Below are 13,366 nucleotides of genomic sequence, written 5' to 3'. Positions count from 1 at the left end.
AATCGGCCTTTGATGGACAGGACCAACTCTCTTTGGTGTTTGATTGGCCTCTGATAGATATGGCTGTGTCTCTTTGGTGTTTAATCGACCTCTGATAAACATGGCCGCATCTTTGGTTTGTGATTGGCCTCTGATGGACATGGCCCCCTCTCTTTCTTATCTCATCAGCCTCTAATAGACATGGCTGCCTCTCTTTGGTATCTGATCAGCCTCCAATGGACATGGTTACCTCTCTTTGAAGTCTGATTGGCCTCTGATTGACATGGCTTCCCCTTTCTTTGATGTTTGATGAGCCTTTTATGGGCATGGCCGCCTCTTTGGTATCTGATTTGCATCTGATGGCCCCTCATCTCTGGTATCTGATCGGCCTCTTAAGACATGGCCGCCCCTTTTTGGAGTCTGATCAACATCTGATAGACATGGCCGCCCCTCTTTGGTATCTGGTGGACATGGTGGCCCTTCTTTGGTGTCTGGCCCCTGATGGACATGGTCCATTTTCTCTACTATCTGATAGACATGGCCTCCTCTTTCGTATTGGATCTGCCTCTGATAGACATGGTCCCCTCTCTGGAATAAAATCGATATGGACCCCTCTCTCTTGTATTTGATCGGCCTGATAGACATGGCCCCCCCTCTTTGGTATCTAATGGACATGGCCTCCCTTCTTTGGTGTCTGATTAGCCCCTGATGGACATGGTCTCCCTTCTCTGGTATCTAATAGACATGGATGGCTCTCTGGTATCTGATGGGCATGGCCCCCTCTTTTTGAGTCTGATCCACCTCTAATGGACATGGCCCTCTTTCTCTGGTGTCTGATGGACATGGCCCTCTTTCTCTGGTGTCTGATGGACATGGTCCCCTTTTTTACTGGTGTCTGATGGACATGGTCCCCTTTTTTACTGGTGTCTGATGGACATGGTCCCCTTTTTTACTGGTGTCTGATGGACATGGTCCCCTTTTTTACTGGTGTCTGATGGACATGGTCCCCTTTTTTACTGGTGTCTGATGGACATGGTCCCCTTTTTTACTGGTGTCTGATGGACATGGTCCCCTTTTTTACTGGTGTCTGATGGACATGGTCCCCTTTTTTACTGGTGTCTGATGGACATGGTCCCCTTTTTTACTGGTGTCTGATGGACATGGTCCCCTTTTTTACTGGTGTCTGATGGACATGGTCCCCTTTTTTACTGGTATCTGATGGACATGGTCCCCTTTTTTACTGGTGTCTGATGATAATGGTTCCCTTTTTTTTTCTGGTGTCTGATGGACATGGTCCCCTTTCTCTGGTGTCTGATGGACATGGTCCCCTTTTTTACTGGTGTCTGATGGACATGGTCCCCTTTTTTACTGGTGTCTGATGGACATGGTCCCCTTTTTTACTGGTGTCTGATGGACATGGTCCCCTTTTTTACTGGTGTCTGATGGACATGGTCCCCTTTTTTACTGGTGTCTGATGGACATGGTCCCCTTTTTTACTGGTGTCTGATGGACACGGTCCCCTTTTTTACTGGTGTCTGATGGACACGGTCCCCTTTTTTACTGGTGTCTGATGGACACGGTCCCCTTTTTTACTGGTGTCTGATGGACACGGTCCCCTTTTTTACTGGTGTCTGATGGACACGGTCCCCTTTTTTACTGGTGTCTGATGGACACGGTCCCCTTTTTTACTGGTGTCTGATGGACACGGTCCCCTTTTTTACTGGTGTCTGATGGACACGGTCCCCTTTTTTACTGGTGTCTGATGGACACGGTCCCCTTTTTTACTGGTGTCTGATGGACACGGTCCCCTTTCTCTGGTGTCTGATGGACCTGGTTCCCTTTTTTTCCGGTGTCTGATCAACCTCTGATAGACATGGCCCCCTCTTTGCAGTCCGATTGGCCTGTGTTGTACTATCAGACCTTCTTGGAGCTGGGAACTGTGTGTTCTGACGGCGTAGCATTCACACAGGGAAGTAATGATTGTGTATTGTACCAGCACAGAACAGGATGTTTGATGTGTGAGGGGGAGGGGTAGAGATGATTCAGCTGAGAGTTGGAGCATTCAGGGACATGGTGTTGTGGTTGTATGCCGGTCTGTAGCTGGGCTGGATGATTATGGGTAACCTGTCATGGTTGTATGCCGGTCTGTAGCTGGGCTGGGTGATTATGGGTAACCTGCCGTTCATGGCATCTCCTCCTGGATCCTCTGCCCATCCTGATGGTGTTGAGGCCCGGCTCAGGCAGTGCATATAAATGGATGTTTGAGTGGAGAACAAAGCCCCATTGAGAGGCTGGTATGTTAGCCCTGCCAGTGGGGTCTTATTGTCCCTCTCACTTCCATTGTTAGCAGTTCTAGTGCCAGGATCTGCAGGAGGCTCAGCAGCCTGACAGACAATCCCGCCATTTATTACTGAGTGTAAACTGTACAATCCATTTCCCTGAGTGCCGGCATCACCCAGACCTCATCAGCATCGGGGTCCATCTTCCTACATGCAGCCTGCTGTACCGTCTAGCTGGGCGAAGGTTGTCTTTTGCAATGTTTATTATGTGTGACCAATCACAGGGCAGCCTGTGTGTTGCTATGTGGATTTGAGGCACCTGACAAGGCGGCATGTTCTGACCTCAAGTTACCCATCCTGTGTCTGGATTATATATCTCTCTGTAGTCAGCGTGGTTATAGAGAGCTGTGATTGGTGCTGGTCTGTTATTCTTCACTAGGCACAGAGCCGTGCTCCCTTCTATATTAGATCCTGACTTCTGAGACTTCATATCCTTCACTGCTACCAGGATTTACAGGATCCCAACACTGCTCTAAAGAGCTCTCTGATCCTTCACTGCTGCCAAGACCTACCAGGTCCCAGAGCTGATCCCAAGAGCTTTTGGGTCTTTCACTGCCTCAAAGACTTCATGATCCTGACACTGCTCCCAAGTGCTCCCAGATCTTTTGATGCTTCAGAGTCTTCAAGAGCTTGTTACTGCTCCCAGATCTTTTAATGTGTTGGTGTCTTCCTGGATCCTGGCTCTACTCCCCAAGACGTCCCAGATTCTGACTTTTCTCTCAAGACATCGCAGATCCCTGACTCTACTTCCCAAGTCTTCCCAGATCCCTGACTCTACTTCCCAAGTCTTCCCGGATCCCTGACTCTACGTCCCCAAGTCTTCCCGGATCCCTGACTCTACGTCCCCAAGTCTTCCCCGCATCCCTGACTCTACGTCCCCAAGTCTTCCCCGCATCCCTGACTCTACGTCCCCAAGTCTTCCCCGCATCCCTGACTCTACGTCCCCAAGTCTTCCCCGCATCCCTGACTCTACGTCCCCAAGTCTTCCCCGCATCCCTGACTCTACGTCCCCAAGTCTTCCCCGCATCCCTGACTCTACGTCCCCAAGTCTTCCCCGCATCCCTGACTCTACGTCCCCAAGTCTTCCCCGATCCAAACAAAGACTTACAACATTATCAGGACCTTCGATGATCCCACAAACTTGTCATTTGTTTTAATGGCCTTCATTTCTGCCACTATGTGTGAACCTTTTAAGTTGTAAGCTCCGATACTCATAAGTGCTCAAACAAACAGGTCTTCTCTACCAGTAAAAGAGCGTGTTGATGAGATCTTCTGGTGGAAATTGGCGATAGTTTTTCTGGCCTAAACCTCTCTGATCATCTTCAGGATATTGGAACCCTGCTTACCTCGATCCTTCTAGGTCTTAGGAGATGGTGTTCCATCTGTATGGGCCTTCAGCATCCTTCATCTGTTATTTTTTCTGTTTATATCTGAACCAAACACAAACAATACTGAGACTTTTCAGCCAGGAAAATACTTGGAAGCAAGGAATTTCAGGAATCTGATGGGAAAGTCTGGAATTTACATCCAGGTATGAGAGACTGCACTGTACAGAAGTATCATTATGACCTGTTGTAGATGACATTACTTTGCAGGTGTAGACAGTGATGCTTGCAGGTGAATGTGGTTATTTAATACCCCCAGGGGAATTGAATAAAGGTTGCGCAACCTTGTTCCTGTAGATGAGATTAGATGGCCGTGTGATGGTTTGTTTACTCTTCTCTAGAGGTTGCTCAATCTTTGTTCCAGTCTGTGAGTTGTGTACCTCTCTTCTTGTGAAGCATGATGACAGATATTCATTTGTTTGTTCCATCTTTGGTTTTTCATTCCTTACAACGTATTCTTTTTTTTTTTTTTTTTCCCGCAGGCCACATTGTTTTGTTGGTTCGATTTGACCTGTGTTCATATTTTTGTGTGTAACTAGCCTTGTTTTTGCTATTTGCTCTCGGGGCTCTGTCAGTCCTTTATGTGAAGGGCTCTGTTCCTTGTCTGCACCCCAACAATCGTGATATGGTTGGGTCCTTTCAGTGGTGACAGGTTCTCAGAAGCAGGGTGTCTGCGCACCCCAATGGTTATAGCTCGAGTCTAAGGCTTCATGTCCATGGGACGTTGTTTTAACCTCTCCTGAACGATTTAACATGACAGCTAGAGACCGGCATCTAAAAACGTCCATTTAGCCGCGTTTACATGCCACGTTTGCGCCTAGAAGCGTTCGTAAAAACATTTTTTTGTTAAAATGAAAAACGTCTGTAAACGAAACGTTTACAAGCTGTTACAGGCATTTGGCGTTTCAAATGCCTCTGAACAATTGCATTTAAAAAAAAGCTTCTAAACTCAACTGCACTATAAATGACCCTGTGTACATCTACTGATAAGATAACAGGGGGGAGAGTTCAGGGACAGCTGAAAAAACTGCCCAACTGCTCCTAAACGTCCATCTACCAGCAGCAGTTTACAGGTGGCCTTACTTTTACAGCCTTTTGTAGAAACGGATGCTGATTGGACGGACTGACCTTTGAATATTAGAGTTGTATCTTTGGGTTATTGGTGGCTTCTGATGTCATCTGCATCCCTTAGATGTTGTTAGGTGCTGGAAACACCAGGGATGTTTTCGCAATGGTGGAGTGTCATTGGAGAGAGGAGATTGGAGCTTTCATACTTCAGTGTTCATGAATCTCACATTACAATATTTATTGCAATAGTCCTTTCCTTGTGATACCCCAACATGAAAATATTGTCATATTACATGAGATGTAAAGACCTCTTTGGCCTTCCTAGGACAGGGGGGGGGGGGGGGTCTCCAAACTTTCTAAACAAAGGGCCTGTTTATTGTCCATCAGACTTTCGGGGAGCCAGATTGTGGCCATCGGGAGTAGAAAACGTCCCGGCATCAGTGGGAATAAACATCACCCCACTTGGTGTTAGTGGAGGAATAGTGCCCCATTGTTGGTGTCAGTGAGAGAAATGGTGCACCATCGATTGGTAGAATGTCTCCTATCAGTGGGGGGATAGTGACCCAAGGGCCGGATAAAGGCAAGAAAAGGGCTGCATCCATCCAGCCCCCGAGCCACAGTTTGGAGACCACTGCTCTAGGAGGTTTTTAGGTTCTTTGGTATTAGAAAAGCCGTGTCGTAGATTCCCCCATGTCCTCGTTGAGTTAACCTTGCACCCCTTTACCCTGGACCATGTTTGTGTCTTAGATTGCAGTCGGCATGATGAATCTTGTCAGTTGATGGTTTTGGATTGCCGGTACTGTTAGGAAATCTGGTCCAGCCTGTTATTTTATCCTTGGTTCATCTGTCGCAGATAATATATGCAAATCTGAATGACTGCACTACCAGAGAATTTTTGTTGTCTGGAGTTTTGCGAGGTAGCCGGAGGCGTTTCTGTTTATTTTCTGCCGTTGGAGGAAGTGTGGGTGGATGGAATGTCAAATGTAAATCCTGGTTGCCAGATGCTTCCTACCTGTAGTCTGGAGGTCACCATCCCTGGAGATCTCCACATTGGATACCTGTGAGGAGTCAGAACAATTATCCGCAGACCCCACTATGGTGCCCACCACCCCCTACATACATGAGGGCTGCCATGATGGGAGGGTCTGTAAAACCATCCACAGCCCCCACTATGGTGCCCACCACCCCCAATATACATGAAAGGGCAGCCATGATGAGAGAGAGTCTGTACAACTATCCACAGCTCCCACCACCACCTACATACAAGTGGGCGGCCATGATAGGAGGGTCTGTACAACCACCCACAACCCCCACTATGGTGTACACCACCCCCTACATCTATGAAAGGCCTGCCATGATGCGAGAGAGTCTGTACAACTATCCACAGCCCCCACCACCCTCTACATACATGAGGGTTGCAATGATGGAGGGTCTGTACAACTATCCAGACTCCACTAGGGTGCCCACCACCCCCAACATGCATGAGGGGGCTGTCATGATTAGGGAGGCTGTGCAACCATCCACAGCCCCTACTATGGTGCCCACCACCCCTAATATACATGAGGGGGCTGCCATGACTAGGGAGGCTGTACAACCATCCACAGCCCCAACTATTGTGCCCACCACCCCCAACATACATGACGGGGCTGCCATGATTAGGGAGGCTGTACAACCATCCACAGCCCCTACTATCGTGCCCACCACCCCCAACATACATGAGGGGGCTGCCATGATGAGGGAGGGTCTGTACAACCATCCACAGCCCCTACTATCGTGCCCACCACCCCCAACATACATGAGGGGGCTGCCATAATGAAATGGTCTGTACAACCATCCACAGCCCTGACTATGGTGCCCACCACCCCCTACATACATAAGGCTGCCACGATGAGAGAGAGTCTGTACAACTATCAACAGCCCCCACCACCCTCTACATACATGAGGGCTGCCATGATGGAGGGTCTGTACAACTATCCAAACTCCACTAGGGTGCCCACCACCCCCAACATACATGAGGGGGCTGCCATGATTAGGGAGGCTGTACAACCATCCACAGCACCTACTATCATGCCCACCACCCACAACATACATGAGGGGGCTGCCATGATGAGGGAGGGTCTGTACAACTATCCAGACTCCACTATGGTCCCCACCACCCCCTACATACATGAGGCTGCCATGATGAGGGAGGGTCTGTACAACTATCCAGACTCCACTATGGTGCCCACCACCCCCTACATACATGACAGGACTGCCATGGTGAGGGAGGGTCTGTACAACTATCCACAGCCCCCACTATGGTGCCCACCAAATCTCACATACATAAGACGGCTGCCATGATAAGAGAGTGATTATACACTTATCCAAGTATCTACAGCCCATGTAGACCCCTTTCCCCAGACCCCCCCCACACACTACATGAGGGGGTCTTTACAACTCTCTGCAGACCTCCTATGGTGCCCACCACCCCCTACACACTCAAGGCTGCCATGATGAGCGAGCGTCTGTACAACTATCAACAGACCCCCAAAGTCAGGGATGATCAGCAGGTTTAAGGAGTAAGCTCCCCCTACTAAACACTAATTAGATGTGATCTGAACTCAGGGACACGGTTTGCTCTTTGTGTTTATTTTCCTCCTTTGTTCCATCTCAGTGTTGCTGATCCCCTTACATCCTCTTTGCAGCCACTTCATGTGCTCACTCAAAGCGGGTTTCCTGATGGTGACAACAATAGGCCACATCTTTGTAATGTGTGATGAAATGGCTATTTGTGTGTCGGGGGTGACAACCCAAGAACACAATGGGGAAAGGGAGACAGAGCGTTGTCACCCTAAAACAGGAAGTGCCTGAACATGGATCTTCATGGCGGGATCACCTGGGATTCTTGGCAGAGTGAAAATTGGTTATAAAAGGACTTTTATCGGGGTAAATCCATGGGATTTCAGTGATTGAGGTGACATTTGGTGTAATGACCTTTGCCGGGCGGTGTGGTGCCCCCCTCCCCCCGGTTGTGGCTGGCGGGGGGGATGTGTTGTGGCAGGACGAGCCGGCCGGCCGTGCGTGCGTGCATTCTGCAGTGTGCTGCATCTCCCATCATGCTCCGCTCCTCCTCCTCACAGGTCCCTCTGTTCCTCTATAGTCTATTCAGCCTGCTGAGATCAGCCAAAACCATTCTGGCTGTTTAGCTGCAGCTGGATGAGAACGAAGTCGGCGCGTCCTTCCCGGCACGTGACTGGAATAAAAGATCATTTCTCTCTTCACCGGAAAGTGCCGCCCCCGACCCTGCCACCGGCCAGACTCTGCCATTCTCTGCACCGCGCATGTTTCCTCATCCCCACCCGCTGCTATTTTCTTTATGTATTCTGATGGTTACACCCCGACCCCCCCCCCCCCCCATATCCAGCAACAGCGCCGGTATTCCAGCATTGTCTCTGGATCTTTCCGGGATTTCCATTATTAAAGGTCTACTCCAGCTTTCTTTCTAGATGTCAGAGATCTAGTTCACGGGGGGGGACCCCTGTAGTGGTGGGTCTCCGAGCGGCTTCCCTGTAGTGGTGGGTCCCCGAGCGTCTTCCCTGTAGTGGTGGGTCCCCGAGCGTCTTCCCTGTAGTGGTGGGTCCCGAGCGTCTTCCCTGTAGTGGTGGGTCCCCGAGCGTCTTCCCTGTAGTGGTGGGTCCCCGAGCGTCTTCCCTGTAGTGGTGGGTCCCCGAGCGTCTTCCCTGTAGTGGTGGGTCCCCGAGCGTCTTCCCTGTAGTGGTGGGTCCCCGAGCGTCTTCCCTGTAGTGGTGGGTCCCCGAGCGTCTTCCCTGTAGTGGTGGGTCCCCGAGCGTCTTCCCTGTAGTGGTGGGTCACCGAGCGGCTTCCCTGTAGTGGTGGGTCCCAAGCGGCTCCCCTTTAGTGGTGGGTCTCTGAGCGGCTTCCCTGTAGTGGTGGGTCCCCGAGCGGCTTCCCCGTAGTGGTGGGTCCCCGAGCGGCTTCCCCGTAGTGGTGGGTCCCCGAGCGGCTTCCCCGTAGTGGTGGGTCCCCGAGCGGCTTCCCTGTAGTGGTGGGTCCCCGAGTGGCTTCCCTGTAGTGGTGGGTCCCCGAGCGGCTTCCCTGTAGTGGTGGGTCCCCGAGCGGCTTCCCTGTAGTGGTGGGTCCCCGAGCGGCTTCCCTGTAGTGGTGGGTCCCCGAGCAGCTCCCCTTTAGTGGTGGGTCTCTGAGCGGCTTCCCTGTAGTGGTGGGTCCCCGAGCGGCTTCCCCGTAGTGGTGGGTCCCCGAGCGGCTTCCCTGTAGTGGTGGGTCCCCGAGCGGCTTCCCTGTAGTGGTGGGTCCCCGAGCGGCTTCCCTGTAGTGGTGGGTCCCCGAGCGGCTTCCCTGTAGTGGTGGGTCTCCGAGCGGCTTCCCCGTAGTGGTGGGTCACCGAGCGGCTTCCCCGTAGTGGTGGGTCACCGAGCGGCTTCCCTGTAGTGGTGGGTCACCGAGCGGCTTCCCTGTAGTGGTGGGTCACCGAGCGGCTTCCCCGTAGTGGTGGGTCACCGAGCGGCTTCCCCGTAGTGGTGGGTCACCGAGCGGCTTCCCCGTAGTGGTGGGTCACCGAGCGGCTTCCCCGTAGTGGTGGGTCACCGAGCGGCTTCCCCGTAGTGGTGGGTCCCCGAGCGGCTTCCCCGTAGTGGTGGGTCCCCGAGCGGCTTCCCCGTAGTGGTGGGTCCCCGAGCGGCTTCCCCGTAGTGGTGGGTCCCCGAGCGGCTTCCCCGTAGTGGTGGGTCCCCGAGCGGCTTCCCCGTAGTGGTGGGTCCCCGAGCGGCTTCCCCGTAGTGGTGGGTCACCGAGCGGCTTCCCCGTAGTGGTGGGTCACCGAGCGGCTTCCCCGTAGTGGTGGGTCACCGAGCGGCTTCCCCGTAGTGGTGGGTCACCGAGCGGCTTCCCCGTAGTGGTGGGTCACCGAGCGGCTTCCCCGTAGTGGTGGGTCACCGAGCGGCTTCCCCGTAGTGGTGGGTCCCCGAGCGGCTTCCCCGTAGTGGTGGGTCCCCGAGCGGCTTCCCTGTAGTGGTGGGTCCCCGAGCGGCTTCCCTGTAGTGGTGGGTCCCCGAGCGGCTTCCCTGTAGTGGTGGGTCCCCGAGCGGCTTCCCTGTAGTGGTGGGTCTCCGAGCGGCTTCCCCGTAGTGGTGGGTCACCGAGCGGCTTCCCTGTAGTGGTGGGTCACCGAGCGGCTTCCCTGTAGTGGTGGGTCACCGAGCGGCTTCCCTGTAGTGGTGGGTCACCGAGCGGCTTCCCCGTAGTGGTGGGTCACCGAGCGGCTTCCCCGTAGTGGTGGGTCACCGAGCGGCTTCCCCGTAGTGGTGGGTCACCGAGCGGCTTCCCCGTAGTGGTGGGTCACCGAGCGGCTTCCCCGTAGTGGTGGGTCCCCGAGCGGCTTCCCCGTAGTGGTGGGTCCCCGAGCGGCTTCCCCGTAGTGGTGGGTCCCCGAGCGGCTTCCCTGTAGTGGTGGGTCCCCGAGCGGCTTCCCCGTAGTGGTGGGTCCCCGAGCGGCTTCCCCGTAGTGGTGGGTCCCCGAGCGGCTTCCCCGTAGTGGTGGGTCACCGAGCGGCTTCCCCGTAGTGGTGGGTCACCGAGCGGCTTCCCCGTAGTGGTGGGTCACCGAGCGGCTTCCCCGTAGTGGTGGGTCACCGAGCGGCTTCCCCGTAGTGGTGGGTCACCGAACGGCTTCCCCGTAGTGGTGGGTCACCGAGCGGCTTCCCTGTAGTGGTGGGTCACCGAGCGGCTTCCCTGTAGTGGTGGGTCACCGAGCGGCTTCCCTGTAGTGGTGGGTCACCGAGCGGCTTCCCTGTAGTGGTGGGTCACCGAGCGGCTTCCCTGTAGTGGTGGGTCTTGATTGGTTCCCCTGTACTTGAGGGGTCCCCGAGCGGCTCCCCTGTAAAGGTTAACAAGCTGAAAGCTGCAAATCTCAGAACAGCAACCTCTGTACATGGGAAGGATCTCAAGTGGATTTCAAGGCAAAGGTTTTCTGGCAGACGACATTTTGCATCTTCCTGTATTGGGAGATGGTGGTTTGCACCCTTCTGTACTGGGAGCTGATGGTTTGCACCTACCTACCTTGGCAGTCAATGTTTTGTACCAACCTACCTGTGCAGGAAAATGTTGTGCCTTCCTCTGCTGGGCGATGGTTTGCATTTACCAAGGCTGGGAGACCATGGATTGCACCTATCTGCATTAATGTAGCTTTTCCTTTCTGCTGTCGTAATAGGCGACCTCTGCCAGTGGTTTCCAGTCTCGTCCATTGGAAGGGCTGGGCAGGCAAAGCTGGCATTGTGCTGGGCACACACATCGTTTGGCACATGACTCTGCCATTGTTCTAACATGATTTGCTCCTTTTGAGTGCTTGTCTTGGGTTACGTTGCCCGCCGCCCCTGGCAACTCAGACTCGTGTGACTGGCAGCTCGCTGTGCCCACTTTGAAGCTGTAAAGTGACAATTTTATAGATGTGAAAGTGTCTGAGGAGCTCAGAATAATTCCGTAGTGGGTTTCCTTCCTCTAATTCCACCTAGAGGTGAAGGGGCAGTGATTGTGTGATCACCCTTTATGGGAGTGTGCCTCACCTGGCAGGTCCTATGTGGGCGGGCGGGGCGCGCGCCTTCCCTGCCAGATCGGGCCCTGGGGGGGGGGGGGGGCGCGAGCCTTCCCTGCCAGATCGGGCCCTGGGGGGGGCGCGCGCCTTCCCTGCCAGATCGGGCCCTGGGGGGGGGCGCGCGCCTTCCCTGCCAGATCGGGCCCTGGGGGGGGGGCGCGCGCCTTCCCTGCCAGATCGGGCCCTGGGGGGGGGGCGCGCGCCTTCCCTGCCAGATCGGGCCCTGGGGGGGGGGCGCGCGCCTTCCCTGCCAGATCGGGCCCTGGGGGGGGGCGCGCGCCTTCCCTGCCAGATCGTGCCCTGGGGGGAGCGCGCGCCTTCCCTGCCAGATCGGGCCCTGGGGGGGGGGGGGGCGCGCGCGCGCCTTCCCTGCCAGATCGGGGCCTGGGGGAGGGGGGCGCGCCTTCCCTGCCAGATCGGGGCCTGGGGGAGGGGGGCGCGCCTTCCCTGCCAGATCGGGGCCTGGGGGAGGGGGGCGCGCCTTCCCTGCCAGATCGGGGCCTGGGGGAGGGGGGCGCGCCTTCCCTGCCAGATCGGGGCCTGGGGGAGGGGGGCGCGCCTTCCCTGCCAGATCGGGGCCTGGGGGAGGGGGGCGCGCCTTCCCTGCCAGATCGGGGCCTGGGGGAGGGGGGCGCGCCTTCCCTGCCAGATCGGGGCCTGGGGGAGGGGGGCGCGCCTTCCCTGCCAGATCGGGGCCTGGGGGAGGGGGGCGCGCCTTCCCTGCCAGATCGGGGCCTGGGGGAGGGGGGCGCGCCTTCCCTGCCAGATCGGGGCCTGGGGGAGGGGGGCGCGCCTTCCCTGCCAGATCGGGGCCTGGGGGAGGGGGGCGCGCCTTCCCTGCCAGATCGGGGCCTGGGGGAGGGGGGCGCGCCTTCCCTGCCAGATCGGGGCCTGGGGGAGGGGGGCGCGCCTTCCCTGCCAGATCGGGGCCTGGGGGAGGGGGGCGCGCCTTCCCTGCCAGATCGGGCCCGGGGGGGGGGCGCGCCTTCCCTGCCAGATCGGGCCCTGGGGGGGGCGCGCCTTCCCTGCCAGATCGGGCCCTGGGGGGGGGGGCGCGCCTTCCCTGCCAGATCGGGCCCTGGGGGGGGGGGGCGCGCCTTCCCTGCCAGATCGGGCCCTGGGGGGGGGGGGCGCGCCTTCCCTGCCAGATCGGGCCCTGGGGGGGGGGCGCGCCTTCCCTGCCAGATCGGGCCCTGGGGGGGGGGCGCGCCTTCCCTGCCAGATCGGGCCCTGGGGGGGGGCGGCGCGCCTTCCCTGCCAGATCGGGCCCTGGGGGAGGGGGGCGCGCCTTCCCTGCCAGATCGGGGCCTGGGGGAGGGGGGCGCGCCTTCCCTGCCAGATCGGGGCCTGGGGGAGGGGGGCGCGCCTTCCCTGCCAGATCGGGCCCGGGGGGGGGGGCGCGCCTTCCCTGCCAGATCGGGCCCTGGGGGGGGCGCGCCTTCCCTGCCAGATCGGGCCCTGGGGGGGGGGGGGGCGCGCCTTCCCTGCCAGATCGGGCCCTGGGGGGGGGGCGCGCCTTCCCTGCCAGATCGGGCCCTGGGGGGGGGGCGCGCCTTCCCTGCCAGATCGGGCCCTGGGGGGGGGGCGCGCCTTCCCTGCCAGATCGGGCCCTGGGGGGGGGCGGCGCGCCTTCCCTGCCAGATCGGGCCCTGGGGGGGGGGCGGCGCGCCTTCCCTGCCAGATCGGGCCCTGGGGGGGGCGGCGCGCCTTCCCTGCCAGATCGGGCCCTGGGGGGGGGGGCGGCGCGCCTTCCCTGCCAGATCGGGCCCTGGGGGGGGGGGCGGCGCGCCTTCCCTGCCAGATCGGGCCCTGGGGGGGAGGGCGGCGCGCCTTCCCTGCCAGATCGGGCCCTGGGGGAGGGCGGCGCGCCTTCCCTGCCAGATCGGGCCCTGGGGGGGCGCGCGCCTTCCCTGCCAGATCGGGCCCTGGGCGGGCGCGGGCCTCCCCCCCTGCCGGGCCCCATGCGGGCGCGGGCCTCCGCCCCTGCC

The 13,366-nt window shown here is 57.4% G+C and overlaps 1 protein-coding gene across 1 annotated transcript in view; it reads left to right on the top strand.

The window, feature by feature from the left end:
- EIF4G3 (eukaryotic translation initiation factor 4 gamma 3) overlaps nucleotides 1-13,366 on the top strand; it is a gene marked incomplete in the record, with an annotated part of 86,864 nt that overhangs the window by 21,450 nt on the left and 52,048 nt on the right.

This window comes from Aquarana catesbeiana, linkage group LG10 (assembly GCF_042186555.1).
Source record: "Aquarana catesbeiana isolate 2022-GZ linkage group LG10, ASM4218655v1, whole genome shotgun sequence".
Classification (NCBI taxonomy): domain Eukaryota; kingdom Metazoa; phylum Chordata; class Amphibia; order Anura; family Ranidae; genus Aquarana; species Aquarana catesbeiana.
Note: the sequence above shows the minus strand (reverse complement) of the source record. Positions and strands in the feature narration are given on the sequence as shown.